At 46.4% G+C, this 15,623-nt stretch overlaps 1 long non-coding RNA gene across 1 annotated transcript; it reads right to left on the bottom strand.

Annotated features, from left to right (window-relative positions):
• Window positions 1–10: 10 nt before the first annotated feature.
• LOC119144979 lies at window positions 11–2,705 on the bottom strand. The gene is made up of 2 exons (XR_005103265.1): window positions 1,421–2,705; window positions 11–472 (listed from the first exon to the last, which is right to left on the bottom strand). It is a non-coding gene; the product is annotated as an uncharacterized LOC119144979 (long non-coding RNA).
• Window positions 2,706–15,623: the final 12,918 nt, after the last annotated feature.

Raw genomic sequence — 15,623 nt, 5'->3', positions numbered from 1 at the left:
TAGGTGAATGTGTAGGTCATCCCATGACTTTATTTCACATGAGCTACTCTGCAGAGCAATTAAAATAAACGTCAAATTGTAGTAACATCTGCAAACAGCCTCTGTGTTGCTTTAGGGATTATAATGCAACATCCGTTTGTACAGCAGAATAAATTGCTATTGCTTCGTTACCCCATCGTTTGTATTATTGTATACAAAGTTTCAGAGCATGTTGAAAGAACCAGCATATTAAGTGATTAAACTTTGATGGTGGGTGTGAGAACTTTGATTTATGCAATGCATAATTTCTTTTACATAAATTCTTTTCGAGAGAGTCATAATTTGTCTATTTTTAAATGGTCCTTTTAGAATAGGACTGTACGAATCTTTTATGTATTTCTCAGACCTGGTCACCATTTTCATCTTGAAGTCGCAAGATATAGCTGGCCTCTCTGAAAAGTGCTGGGAGCCTTCAGTCCTCGTCCGTTTGCTGCTGAAAACACCAGAAAATTTGAGGTTTTTCACATCATCCTGAGCTCCATCCTAAAATGGCATCAAACCGCCTCCTAGTCAGGATAGATCTTACATCCTATATATATATATATTATTTTTTTTTATTACCTCTTGATACTTTGGCTACATTTTAGGCATCAGTTCAGTAATTCTCTTTTAAAGTAGCACAGCAGAATTTATAAAACAGCTTCCACTTAAAATGCCAGGTAAAACAGCCAGCTCAGCAAGCTCAAGTTTAAGGTCAGCATCTCTTTGCCAAGCAGGTGATACTGCTGAGGTTATTTGCAGTTAATTAAGAAGGACTGGTAGAGGTTCAGTTCTACCTATGCTAAAAAGTGCCCCGATTTTAGAACACCTTCCAGTCAGTCAAAGGCACTTCTGCATCAATGTATTATTTATGAAAGAACGGGGGGTGGGGTGGGGTGTGGGAAGAACAATTTTTTATACAGATGTAAAAGATGAAGATTTATTGCACTTGGCTGGGTGGCAAAGCTGGTGCAATGCTCTTCTCTATCTCTGCTTTAATGCACGGGGGGTAGGCCTGAGAGAGAACTTGAAAAACACATTTTTTTCTATTAGGGCTGAGTGCATTCTGTCAAGCAAATCTCTTCAGATTATCTCTTTATACAACAGCAGATTTCCCCTCCCCCCCCCTCTCCTTTTTTTCATGCTATTGCATTCTGTCAGGGGAAAAAAAACCCCAATGTTTAGCATTATGGCACTGCACAGATTTAGCAGCACAAAGGAAGAAATATCCTATGCAAATGCTTCTTACAAATGTAATGTTTTCCTAGCGAGCGCTGAGAAGAATAGCTTGCCGTGTAACCACGGTCTGAATTAAACCCTTGCAAGAAGTGGCTTTGTTAAATGCAACATCTCTCTGAACTATTGTTGGTAAAAGTACTGTGAAATTTGCAACAGTTCTTACCGTGATTCCTCCATAACTTGCAAAATCCTGTTCTCCAAGTGAAATCCAGAGTTCAGATTTCAGCCAGGATCAAATTTTGTTGCAGCAAAATGACAAATCCTTCAGGATATGAGTTCACAGTAGGAATAGGTTTTTGGTTGTTGTTTTTTTTTTATGAAGCCAGCTATTTAGAAAATGCCTTAAAGAAAACTCATTAGTTTTCATTGCCCTGTATGTATTTATTTACAGTATTTAACCAGCTAAACAAGCTAATGTGCAGCACTTTATTTCCTAATTTGGCTTTGAAGCCGGAGCAGCCGAAGTATCAATTACATTCTGTCAAATGCAAACATTAACATAACTGTATGAAGCAATCATGTTTCTAACAACAGCAAGCACTGCCCAGAGGACCAAAATAAATAAAATTCATAGAGCAAGAGGTAACGCTTTTCTTTACAGCAGGATTAGGGCTGGCGAGTGCCCGTGCACTTCCCTCTCCAGGGACAAACGTTTGTCTCGCAGGGCTGCGGAGGCAGCTCCAGCGCTGAAATGCAGGTGATTAATAAGGCACTTGCTCACCAAGGGCACGGTCTCATCACGGCGGGCGTGGATTTCTGCATGCAACTCCCACTGTTATTAATGGTTAATTAATGTGTAATTTGCAGAAAGAGATGAAACTGGGACCTCGGCGGTGTGTTGTGAGCGCACACATGGGCTTATCGTTCGAAGAAATATCAGGGTGACACGAAGGGTGGATGACAGAAAATAAGTGCGGCATGAATCAGCTGCCCTGTGTTTATCACACAGTGCTGTTGTGGGAAAACATTCACCTCCACTGACTACCGTCTCCTGCCAACAACAAAAGTTGAGTTTGATAAATTATTAGTGGAGATGTTCTCAGTGGCTTTGCTTAGATTTTACTCCTCTTGCGCAAATTGCAGATTAGGAAAGGATTAAGTAACAACAGTGTGGCTAAAGTATTACACATCACGCTGGCGATTAGCCAAAGAATGTAGCATGCAAAAGCTGACATTGCCTAAGAAATCAAATATAGCTCTGGTCACCACAGAAAATGACTCTTCCCCACCACCTAAAGTAGTTGCTCAGTGTCTCCTGTGTCACCCAGCATCTTGCACCAGCAAATTGTTCATTACAGGGCGTTTTGGTGGGGTTTTTTTCCTTTTAAATTTTTATTTTTTCTTTTCTTAGCTTCCAGGTAGTGACAAAGCCATAAACATTCAGATGAATCAGAGAAACCATAAATGTAATTGAGTGTAAAGCCATTGTTGGGCCTTGTGATAACATCCCCGTCAAGTCCCGACTTGTCAGATTCATAGTCTCGCTGAGGTTCAAATACTGCGAGTTTTCTTTGCCATGCTAGCAACCGGGGGCAAAGTATCAACATAATTTGCGGCAGGAGGCTGCGCAAGACTCTCATGCCCGATGACAATGGCTTTGCAGATGGGCAGTGGGACGCCTGGTGTGAGTAAGTGTTTCCCCTGGTGAGTAAAGGTGGCAGAATAAGGCTCAGAAATCTCAGCCAGCAGCCTTTACTGCAAAGCAGGGGGGCAACAGCCCTCAAACCCCAGGTGAAAGGGTAAAACCCACCCCGGCGCTTGTGTGAAATTGTCAGCTGACAAGCACGGTGGTGAACCTTGCTCCTCCCCACCCTCATACCTGTGCCCAAGCTGCCTGGATCTGGGAGAAAGCAGGATGCTGTCAGGCCAACAGGTCCACTCAGCCGCAGCAGAAGCACCAGCAGATGCCTACAGATGTGCATGGGAGCAGGGCAGATGCCAGTCGGGCTACTCCTGTGATGTCCCAACACTGCAGCACAGGGACACAGTACTTAAAGGGGCCCACAGGAAAGATGGGGAAGGACTCTTTACCAGGGAGTGTCATGGTAAGGTGACAGGTTTCAGCTTTAAACTGAAAGAGGGTAGTTCTGGAGTAGATATCAGGAAGAAAGTTTTTACTCTCAGAGTGGTGAGGCACAGGACCAGGTTGCCCAGAGAGGCTGTGGATGCCCCATCCCTGGCAGTGCTCAAGGCCAGGCTGGATGGGGCTCTGAGCAACCTGGTCTGGTGGAAGGTGTCCCTGAGGGGGGTTGGAATGAGATGATTTATAAGGTCCCTTCCAACACAAACTGTTCTATGATTTTATGACACTGTGGCCCACTGATGCCCACCTTTAACCATCGTGTTAACCATTCTCCAAGGATCTTCTCATCAATCAGGTGCTTGGCTGCCTTTGACCCTATGTGTAGTTTGAGGGTCTCAAAGTCCCATGGCAGTGAATTCCAAAGCATAGCTTGGTGCTGCTCCATTAAATTACCTTGCTTGAAAAGGGGATATGCTCCAAAACACAATGTGACTGGAACCGCTGAAGAGGACTGATTAGCCCAGTTTTGGAGTGACTTTGTGCTGCCCTTGCTCCTCGTGGGGACCAGAGGAGATGTAGAGCAGCCAGGCTCTGTGCAGGGCAGTAGCCGTCGGAGGTAGCCGTGGCACCCAGGGCAATGGCGACTCAAGCCCAGCGGGCAGAAAGGCTTAATCAGCGAACTCATGAGATTTTTTTTATCACGGGTCTTGTGATGCTTAATATGTCAGTGCCCTGTCTGCTGAAGTTAATGATCTCCAGGCAATTCCAAGCTTTCATGTGAGGAAGAACAAGCAAGTGTCCAGTCCTCACTGTTGCAAAAAGGGATTTTAAAGGTTGTGTCCTGTGAACTCTTTGGACTGTTCCCCACTCGTCACTGGTGTCCCGACCAGATGCTCCATGCTGCAAAGACATGCTTGACTGGCGGCCTCATTACAGCAGGCAGAGCTTTGTCCTTTTATCTAAGCAGCTGGCAAAACAATAAATTAAAAAGTAAGGCAAAGTCAGCAAATAGTTTTCTTTCCCCATGTGCAAGGTTAGAGGAACTACTCCCCCTCCTCCAGAATTATTTCCTGACTTGGTAACATTTTTCTCAATCTCCTCTTCTTTTTCTCTTGCTTGTGGTAAAAAGCAGGATTTGTGGTTCGGCCGGAGGGGGAGCACCTTTTTGTGCCATGCTGTGGCCCAGGCACTTGTGTGTGTCCCAACTGCAGCGAAAGCCCCGAGAAATCTCTCTCCACCATGGGGCAAGAGCGGTTTTGCAGGGAGAGTGTTTCTGGCACATCAGGATGGGACCTGGACTCCAGCCATGAGGAATCCCCCTGCCTGCAGGCTTGTTGGGCAAGTCATGCTTGCTGGAGAAAGCACCACCATTAATAGCTATGGCCAGGAGAAGGTCCATCCTGGGACGTCTTGCTGTGCTGGAGGGAAGATGCTGGGGTCACATCTAGCTTCAGTCCCCAGTGCTGGGTATGGCTCGGTGTTGCTGGCAGGGCTTTGGCTGCTGGATGCAGGCAGGGCTGCTCCCGCTGAGCGCTGGGGAGCTGAGCTGGTGACCCGGGGCTGGCCCGTGATACACATCCTGCTCACGCATGTGGGCATGAGTCAGAGCCCGAGAGGAAGAGGCCTCACCCAGCGGCAGGCAGAGCGGCGCAGGGAGCTCAGGCTGTGTGCTGATGGAGGACATTGCTTATTACTGCTGACAGCCTCCCTTGGCAAGGTCCCTGCACCTGCGGCGTGGGGAAGGGGGTTTGGAGCTAATGAGGTCTCCCACCACTTTGTCAGAGATTCAAGGCAAATGCTACGGGATGGATTTGTGGAGGCAGCTCAGAGCCTACCTTTTGGCATCTGCATACCTTAGAGATGAAGGAGTTGGCTGGGACATCCCAGCACTTGCAGCCCAGGCTGCTGCCTGTCTTCTGCAGTGAGAAGGCACAGCAAGGCTGAGCAGATCCACATCCATCCCCTTCTACTTGCTCTCATGACATCTGGAGTACCTTGACCAGCTCTGGGGCCCCCAACATGAGAAGGACAGGGACCTGTTGGAGCAAGTCCAGAGGAGGGCTGCAAAGATCTTCAGGGGGCTGGAGCCCCTTTCCTGAGGACAGGCTGGGAGAGTTGGGGTTGTTCAGCCTGGAGGATAGAAGGCACCAGGGAGACCTCATAGCAGCCTTCCAGGACCTAAAGGGGGCCTTACAGGAAAGATGGGGAGGGACTCTTTATCAGGGAGTGTAGTGATAAGATAAGGGGTATCGATTTTAAACTGAAAGAGGGAAGACTTAGAGTAGATATTAGGAAGAAAGCCTTTACTGTGAGGGTGGTGAGACACTGGTAGAGGTTGCCCAGAGAAGCTGTGGATGCCCCATCCCTGGCAGTGTTCAAGGCCAGGCTGGATGGGGCTCTGAGCAACCTGGTCTGGTGGAAGGTGTCCCTGCCCATGGCAGGGGGGTTGGAATGAGATGATTTTTAAAGTCCCTTCCAACCGAAATCGTTCTATGATTCTATGCTGGGCAGAGGCCTCTGGAAAAGCAATGCATTCTTTGCCTCTTTTCTTCCTTCCCATTGGCTTGACCTTGGTCTTGCTATCTTCAGCTCCTGTCAGCTGCTCTTTACCCAGGTGCTAATCTCACTTAGGCATTGGGACAGCTGAGCGATAGTATAGCTGCCCCCCGCCCCTCGACGCCTTGCCAGGAAACAGGTGTCCAGATCTTTTGACCCCTGCAAATGATTGCATTTAATATTTCTGGAAATTTTCCACTATGGTCTTAGAGTGATTCTTCCAGAAATTGGGTTCGTCTTTGCTAGGAAGCTGTTGCGTGTCTGAACGAAAGGTCAGGATGAATCATTTTGGAAATCACTCCAGCTGCGATGGACTCCCAGCACCGGGTGAGTAGAAGTGTGTTCATGGTTTGGCACTTAAATCCCTGAAGATCCACAGCCCTTCTCGGAGTCAATGGGATGACTTGCATAGAGTAACAAATGCCGGGTATGACTGTAGGCAGTTCAAAAGCCAGCGGTAGATGGATCATGGTCTCACAGCTGTGGCTTTAAAAGGGTTATTGATTCATTTGGAAACAACTAGCAGGAGTGACTTTGTAACAAACAGGATCATTTAGTCTCTCAGCACATGCCAAACATAGACAAAGTACAGTTCAGCACTGAGGTTCTTCCAGTGACCATCACATAAACATCCAACAGGGTAAAGCACCAGAGTGCTGGATAATGCACTTGCCTTAGGTATGTTTGCAACTGCCAAAGGATGCGTGCAGCCCTCAAAAGCAAAGGGAGAAGTTCTTCAGTTAAAGACCTAATAACTAGGAGTTGACTTAGGAAGCAATCAACCAAAACAAAAGAAGTATGTGGATAAGGATGCAGCCATGATGCAGGCTGCTGCTGCAGTTCAAAGTAAGGGGAAATAAATCACTCTATGTGTGTATAGAAGATGCATGCTGTGAAAACATGCAAGAAAAAGCTTCTCATCTCATACCTGCTTGCTATGCTGGGCAGCCTAAGGGAGCTGGAGCCTTCCTTTATGGGCCAGCTGAAGATGCTCCCAGTGACAAGGACACACAGCATGATATCAATGGAGCCATCTCATGTCCCAGTTGTGCTTCTTCTGCTAGCAAAGTGTCAAAACCCACAGTTACAGAGTTACAGAGGCAAAGACAACCAAGGATGAGAATGACCAGCACGTCGCTGAGTTGTCTGCTGTGAGCCCTTGTGGGTCTTACCCCATTGCTGCAACTTAGAAAGGCTTCACTCAAACCAGATGCCTCTGAGCAAGCAGAGAGCTGCAATTAAACCCTGGCAGCACCACCGTGTCTTCTGCAGGGATGAGCCAGTTTCCATGCATGGGGTATCTGGTCCCACAGATCCCACATGCAGAAAATCCCCAGCTGGATCATAAGGGTATGTCCAGAAGTTTTGCTCTGACATGAACTCTAATGCAAGTATATTCAGAATATACTCAGAAGTTTTGCTCTGGCATAAATTATAGTGCAACCACTGTAATCTGGAGCAAAGTCAGGCTTGGCCTGCCCAGCAGTCCACTGTATTGCCATCCTGCTTGCTGCATGCTGGGTCAAACCTAGAGATCCTAACTCAGTGCTCACCCAGCGAAGCCTGAGGAGCAACCCAGGGAGAAATTCTCCAGTGCATGCAACATTCCTGTGTAAATCAATGGGAACTGTAGAGTCTGGCCTGAAGTCAAGATTTCAGGATTTGACCCAATTTAACCTTGGCATAAATAGTTGCCCAACTCCAACTTTTTTTTTTTTTTTTTTTTTTTTTTTTTTTTGTGAGGCTCAACAATTAACTTTCAAAACAGCATTTAAAAAAAAAAAAAAAAAAGCGGCTGGGGTTCAGAAGTGCTGTGCTAGCCAGCAGTGTTTTGTTAAAGTTACTTCCACTATTATGGTATTTGTTGGTGTCAGCACTTTGTGCAAAGTAAAGCGCTGCTCTGGGCTCTCCATCCAGGGCAGAGCTGCATAAGCCTGGGGCAGAAGTTGTGACTCGTCCCATATTTGACACAAAATCGCGGTAGTTCCTTTTACCAAATTCAGCTGTTGGGGCTTTTTTTTTTTTTTTTTTTTCTGTTACTCACTGGAGTGATATTCAGCCACGTGCAAAATGCGAGGACTGCTCATTGCTCAGATTTGTTGAGCCCCAGTGTTGAAGGTTTATTGGGGAGGCTTTGGCGGGGACTGAGGGGTGGGATAATAAGAAGGGAAGAAGCAGGACATGTTTACGCCCTTGCAGAGGGGTGCGCTTTACTTTGGGGACTCACAACCTCTCTGTCCCTTCTTGTTTCTGGGCAGGGAAAAGGTACTGCTTCCCAGGCTGTTTTCAGGAATCTCTTTCAAAGAGCTGATGCAGATATAAAGCTCCTTTTTTTTTGTTTATTTTTTGCTCACCTTCCACCCACAACAAAAGGCATCATTTCAGCCTTAAAGATTTTATTGTTTTAATTACTCCACTGCATCTTGGAATTTACTATGCCACTACTTGTTAATATACTTAATAGAGCGCAGGGGATGCCAACACCATTGGAGCCTGCTGACATTTTTTTTCACCTCAGATCCTGACTTGCAACCCTGCACTGGGCAGGCAGCTGCCAGGGATGGGTGACCGGCTGCAGTGGCAGCTGCTGCCATGGGAAGGACAAGCCCAGCACTTAGAAGTCACTCGCAGCCCTGTTGTGCCCGTTAGGCAAAACCAAATGTCTTTTCAGGGAAAACTGGTTCTATTTCCCCTGGGGCAAATACATGCATCATTTATTTCAGGTTTAGAATAAAATTGGTGTGATGACCAGTCACAGGGTGTTAAATTGGAGCGGGTTTTAATCCATGTTTAAGTGCTTTGCTTAGTTTTGGTTCAAAACTCCCTTCCCTTCACTGCAGATAAATCTGCGTATTTCTGTACTGCTTCAGAACAGTTTCTGAGATTTAGACATAGGGTCTGAGGCTCTTTTTGCCCCCAAAAACCTCTTCAAAGCTTGGCTCCAGATTTTTAACACTTCCAGCTATGGGACATCCCTCTGGGCTTTTCAGCTGCAGCTTCGCTTGCAAAGGACTGTGAAAATAAGAGAAAAAATATGTTTTTTGGAAGTAAAACCAGCCCACAGAAGTTTAAGAGGCATGAGGACACGCAGTCTCAGCACTGTGAGAAATTTTGGCTCTGGAAACGTACCGTGTGTGTGTTTGTGTGTGTGTGTGTTAGCAGGAGCGATGCTGCAGGAGCCCACCCGTGCTTTGGCAGGGGGAGGAAGAGTGTGGATGTGGAGGAGAGGTTGGGGACTGGAACAACTGAGGGTAGGAATTTTGCAGGTGATGCTGGATTGCACGGGATGCTGGTCGTGTTTTATAATTGTGTGGGTAATGCCAGGCCACTGGCTGCTTTGTTCCCGCTGTCCCTGGCCTCGGTAAGAGGCTGCAGCTCAGCCTCCAGGCTGGGGAGGGGAGAAAAGGGAGTGGTGGGGCACGTGTTCAGATGACTCCAAGGTTGCACCCAGCCTACTGAAAGCCAAGAAGTGCCCTTCGACTCACTCGCTGGGCTTGCAAGTGTGAGCAGAGGATGGGAGGGTTTTAGTAATAGTGAAAATCTCAGATTTGTGTAGGAACTTTTTACTTTTAGCCTTTTACTTTCCCTCCGCTGCCCTGCCTGTGACTCAATGTTGTTGCCGCACGGCTGTGTAACTCCAGACACACCATCATCCTCCAGATATTATGACTGTCAGGCAAATGGATTGCTCACTCCATCCCATGCTTGGCTGAAAGGATTACAATATAGATTAGGATCAGGATTGCCTTCCTAATATTCTCAGCCTCAAAACAGGTGTAAGGGGAAAACACGTGAGGGAAATTATTTACCAGTGGAGGATGTCTCCAGGAGGAATTGTTGGATAAATACTAACTGGAGATTGGGATCAGGCAGCTGCTGAGTTGGGCTTTTCCCACTCGGAGGTAGTCTGAGAGCAGTGTTACGGGCTGCAGGCCCGTGCAAAGCAAAAATGCCGTTGCATGCATGCGTGATGGTAATTGCATGTGCACTCACACTCTGCATCCTCAGAGACTGGTAAAATGGCAATAAAATAATGGAAAAAAGAACTGAACACACTCCTTTGCCAGCAAAACGAACAACATATCATACCCACCATTGGAGGTGAGTTAAAGAGTGGAGTGAAAAACATGACTACAGAGGAAGAGCCCAGGGATTCATGCATATATACAGCCTTTTGTTCATGTAATCCTGCATATGTTGAGGTTGCTGGAGAGCTGCAAATGCAAAGAGCGAGCCACAGGTTCAAAGTCAATACATATTACCGAGAGCCTGGCATCTTTGTTACGGAGTATTAACTCAAGCCTGCATGTGTGGTATATCAATTTAGATTCTTTCCTGTAAATACATCTGTGCTGGAAAGCTCAGATTGGATTCAGCATGTATTTCTCGCCTGCTTTTTTCAGCTGGATAGACTTAAGCAAACTGAGATCATGTGACCTGCCAAAACCACCCAGTGAGTCATTGGCTCAGCCCAGATTAGATCTCAGGAGCTTTCTAGCTTTGATCTAGCCACAAGACCACATGGCCTCTTTTCTATAGTCTTTGATGAAAGGCTACATAAATACACATAAGGGAGTTTACTAAATTTTTTTGGAGGTTCTGAAAAAAGTTTTGCCCCTACGGCAAGCAAATTGCGATGGGCTATAAACGGGTGCCATGCACGTATCTCCTGGAGTAAAAAAAGTAACAGGCAGAAAAATGTATGTCCAAAGACCCGAAAGAAAAACTGTGCAAATGACAACAGTATGGTCTGGATGATAGTACTGGTGGTGCTGTACCTGCCATATGGGTCTTTCTACAAGAGCTGGTTACCTTATAAAGAGATGTTGTTGCGTCACCCTTCAGAAAGTATAAACACATTAAGCAATGTTATTCTCTAAAACATCAACACATGAGCTACTTACAATGGACTAAAAAGTCATTGTTGCTTTGAGGATGTATTTGTCCCAAGTGATTCATAACAATCCGTGGCACTGAGGCTATGAAGACTTCTGAAGGATGCCTCCACTTCCAGGCAAGTATCCACGGAAACAAGCCCACAAGTTTGCTTTGTTTGCCTTCTTTTACCTAGGATAACCTTTTAAGCTGCTTTGTAGGCAGCCAGGCTTCCCGGCTGAAGCAGATGTCTATCACCCCTTTGGATACTAGGCTTCGCTTTCTATACCTGCTGCGCTGCCCGCCCAGCGCCGCAGTTCCCCCTGGAGGAAGGGCAGCAGTGCCCTTTGGCAGGGCCAGATGAAGACGAGGACATCTCGATGGCAGTAGCTCCTATACTACAGTACTAATGCGGTTCCAGAGGCAGCTGCCAAGAATTGCTTGCCCATGCCTGCCTGCGCCAGGAGATGTGTGGAATGACGAAACTGAAGCTAGCGGAGTGCAGGGGTCGTGTTGCCGCGACCCAGGGATTTGGAGCAGGATCCGAGAGCAGCTCACATACCCTCGTGCTCTCAGGATGGGCAGCTCCGTTAGGCAAAGTCCATCCTTTGGGAAGGGAAAGCTCGATCATGACCACCAATGCCAGAAGACTGTTTAGGCCTGTATATCTCCCCCCTCCCTCCCCCCCCCCCAACCCCCACACCCCCCTTTCCTTTATTGTCCCTGCTCTGGCCTCCCTGTCCCTCCAAATTCAGCTCTGACATGTAGGGTGACATCCTGTAATATTTTGGATCCTGCATAACCCCCATGGCCACCTGGAACTTAGTTCTCAGTTTTCAGAGACACCCGCGTCATTAGGGTAAACCAGTGTGTGTGTGTGTCTGTGTCAACACATAACAAAACACATTGTACGCACCCTGAGCTCAGGAACTAATACGTGCTCTGGCAGGAAGACAGCTGTACCAGCGAGAGCACAGGGTCATAAGCAAAGGCAATATTGTCTCCTGTGGGACTAATAAAGACAAAAGACAAAGCAACTGTTTACTGTACTGTTGAGGGGGCTGCCTGGGACACTGTACTGGGGAATGCAGCAGCTACTGTTACATGGTTGCTAAGCACAGGTAAATGTTCAACCTGAAAAGTGTACAGCAGCTCAACCCCAAACCGTACATAGGTGTTCTGGGCACTGGGGCAAGTGCACAGCTGAGGCATGTCAGAAAAGCTTGTCCTCCTCTCGTACTGGTATTAGCTTGCCCTACCTTCTTGATTTGAGTCAATTGAACAGCATCCGGACTGACTCATGCTTTCTATTCAGATCGGATGCAGACGTGCAGGGTCAGACTCCTTCTGATGCCCTGGGAAACCCAGGACCTCTGTGCTTCTGCACGAGGACTGGGCTCTGCACAGCTGCCAAGTTTTAAAAGCCTGCATGGCATTTGTGCCCAGTACCAGCAGGAAATGTCTGCCTTCTGGTACTGCAAGTAGTGAATGTGATTTATGGAGTGAAGTTCTACTTAATAAAACTGGAAATGAGATACTGATGGGTGGCTGTGAAAAGACCACCTCACTGCACAAGAGAACAGGGCATTCAGTCCTCCAGTCACCTCTTCACAGCTCAGAGGAAGAAACCCCACCAGGATTTTAATGCACTGTTAGTTGCGTTACTTCATCCAGCCAACAGCACTTCCCCAGAGTTTAAAAAATTAGGGGTTTATTTCTTAAACTTCAGACAGCTCTGGCTAATGCAAAAGAGAGCCTCCTTCTGATGGAAATGGAAGGACTAATCACTCAATCTAAAAATTAGAAGCTGTTTTCGTACCACAGATCACAATCAAATTAGATTTATCTCATGCAAGTGGATTAGAGCATTAATTATCAGCCTGCGTATGCAGTGTGCACGCACATCTATGAATGTAAACACCCATATGATTCTATATTCAGAAATACACACAAGGTTGAACCCAAAACTCAAGTGAAGGTTATTGCTGCCTTGTGTGGGGAGGAGGATCTCCACATCTGTAGTGCTGGACAATCTCCACTTCATCAATGGCTTTTGATGCTTCAGACATCTGGGCTTGTTCATAAAGATGGTATCTTGGAGGTGGAGGATTTGGCAAAGCTTGTGGTGGTGGTGGAACAACAGTTAAGCCATAAATGGGTGTATGTCCTGGTACGACTGGAGGAGATTGTAACAAAGATTGGGTTTCTGCCAATGAAGCACTAGTAGCCATGGGGCAAGTTAAGCCCTTGTGACCTTATGGTCAAATTTCTAGCTGTAGCCTCTTCAGGAGAAAATCCAAGTGTTGCTGGTGCCCTTGCTGAAGTCAGCAGACCTGAAGAACATGTATCATTGTCAGAAGCCCAAGCACACACTGACAAACTTCGTCACTTCTTGGAGACACAGGCTGGTACATCACATTACTTCACTGTGACTGATGGAACTGAGATCTCTGCAGAGCAGCAGAGAGCACCATCCTGGAGACAAAGATCACTGACTTTTTTTTAGTAATGACATGACTGAAGGCCTGTTCACCATATCCAAGGTGGGTTAAACACACTCTCTCACTTCGGTGTCATTATAACACATTGCCAAGTCTGTTCTTTGGTGTTCCCACTTCATACAAATTATTGCTAACGGGACCATTTTTTTTGTGGTCCCCTTGTGTCTCAGTTTTCAAGGTTGTGCTGTGTTTATATGTGTGTGTGTGTGTGTGTCTGCGCATATTAAAAGCAGTTGCTGGCACAGTTGACTGGGAACGTAAATGTAAAATGTGAAGTGTTAATGAAAACTGGAAATTATCCAAGACTATTCTACTGGATGTTCAAAAATCCATGATATCATGGGGATGGAAAACAGATATGTGGGGTAAGAAACAGCCTGTTTAAAAAGGGATGTAGAAAGAGCAATGTACCATGAAGAAATGATGTATAAAGCAGGCAAACCCCCGCAGGAAATAGAATGACGGTGATTATAAGTTGCAAGTTAAAACAATGTAAGTGATTGATAAAAGGAAACCAGAGGATTAATAGGCTACCACAGCCAGCAAAGTGAAAAAACTGCAGAAAACATTTAAAAAATCGTCGGGAACATTGTTACCCTCTCTCAAACCCATTCCCATGGCAGTATAGATCAATTGCTAAATGCAGATGGTAAAATCATAACAGTGGTGAAAAAAAAAAAGAAAAAAAAGGCAGAAATGTTCAATAGCTATTTCTGCTCTGAGTTTGGGAAGGAGCGGGATATTCATCCCATATGATGTTGTGGATGGAGTACAGCATTTACCATCTGGAACAACGGAGGATGTGAGGCAGCAGCTGCTAAAATTAAACATTTTTCACATCATCTGGCCTGGATATCTTTGTGTCTTAGAGCAGCCAGCTAAAACGCTCAGTGAAGTTATATATTTACAAATCTGGGGAAATTCCAAAGACATGGGAGACTTCCAGGGTAGCTCTTGGACTTAATAGGCATAAAAGGGACACTCTGGGAAGCAATAGGCTAGGTAGTGGGACAGCATCCCTCGACACAACCACCAAAAGTTAATTCAGGCCTCTGACAACAAGGCATTAGAGGCTAAAAATAAAACCCATGCTAATCAGCAGGGTCTTGTGGAAGGTAAGTCTTGTCAAAGAAACCTGTTGTCTTTTCCTTCAGACAAGATTAGGGATCTGGTTGACACAGTATTCTTGGCTTGCTCCACCACCTGACAGGTTGATTAACGAGCTCGAATTATATGGGATGAATAGGGCACACACTACCTGGATTAAAAGTTGGCTGAGTGACAGATTTAAAAAAGTAATTATTAATGGGTAACTAATGGGGAAGCAATGGGCTAGGGATGGTTGAGGGGGTAAAGTCAACCGCAAGGACCTCAGTGTTTCTGTAGCTTCAGTCTGGGTAACCAAACATCTCCATCCTCCAGTAAAGGGTTAGGGAGACTAAAGTTGCACATTTGTCTTGGCAAGATCTTGTCTGTTTGCACAGCACTATGATACATCTGAGGAATTACCTCCATTGTCCAGGTAGAAAAGCAAGGAGGTAACAGAGATGGGCTGCTATTTTAGGAAGCTGTAAGAAACAGTGGATGCCGAGAAACCACCTACTTTCTTAAGGGGCGGTTTGGGCAGGCAGCATCAAATTTCTGGCCTGACCAACCCACCAAGGCCATCAAGCAAATCAGTAGCAGAGTTGGGAAGAGAGCTCAGCAGTTGCTGGCTCTGGGCCTGGCCCAAGATGACTCACTTATCTTACACATGTTGCATCTTTTCCATGCAAGGAGCAGGCATTGACATCAGCAGAGCCCAAAAGATCTTCTCCCGCTGGCCAACACTGACTGTTTGCTCTCTTCCCAGCACACGCATCAACTTCCACCATCAAATAACTGGAGCAGCACTTCATTTAAAACATCACCACCCCACCACTCCACCCCACCCCCACCCTGGCCCTTCTCCATTACTAAATGTTTGATAGAAGATTAAAGAAACAAGTTCTTGTACGCTGATGTGCTCATCAAGTATTAGTTCCTAATTTATCACTTCACTTGCTTTGTTGTCTCCCCTGACAACTTGACTATTCACAGGAAATGTCAGCTTGCAGGGTACCCCATAGGCTGACGTGACTCTTAAACACGGTTGTAGGAAGAAGCCAGGTAAGGTACACTTTAGTATGTGCATTCATTTTTTGTTTCCACAGCTGGAAGAGAGAAGAGCTTGTGTCTCAAAGTTTGCCAGTATCCCGTCAGCAGCAGCTGGTACCTGGTTTAATGCTGGAGGCTGGCAGCGAGGCTGCAAGTGGAGCCGTGTTCTGTCCTGGGAAGGCTGGAGAATGGGAAACCCCCTGGGGATGCGGCGCTTACAGCAGAGCTGCCCTGCACCCTCCCTCCAAGTGCTGCTCCCTGCCAGGCTTGTGCGT

This window comes from Falco rusticolus, chromosome 3 (assembly GCF_015220075.1).
Source record: "Falco rusticolus isolate bFalRus1 chromosome 3, bFalRus1.pri, whole genome shotgun sequence".
Taxonomy (NCBI): Eukaryota; Metazoa; Chordata; class Aves; order Falconiformes; family Falconidae; genus Falco; species Falco rusticolus.
Note: the sequence above shows the minus strand (reverse complement) of the source record. Positions and strands in the feature narration are given on the sequence as shown.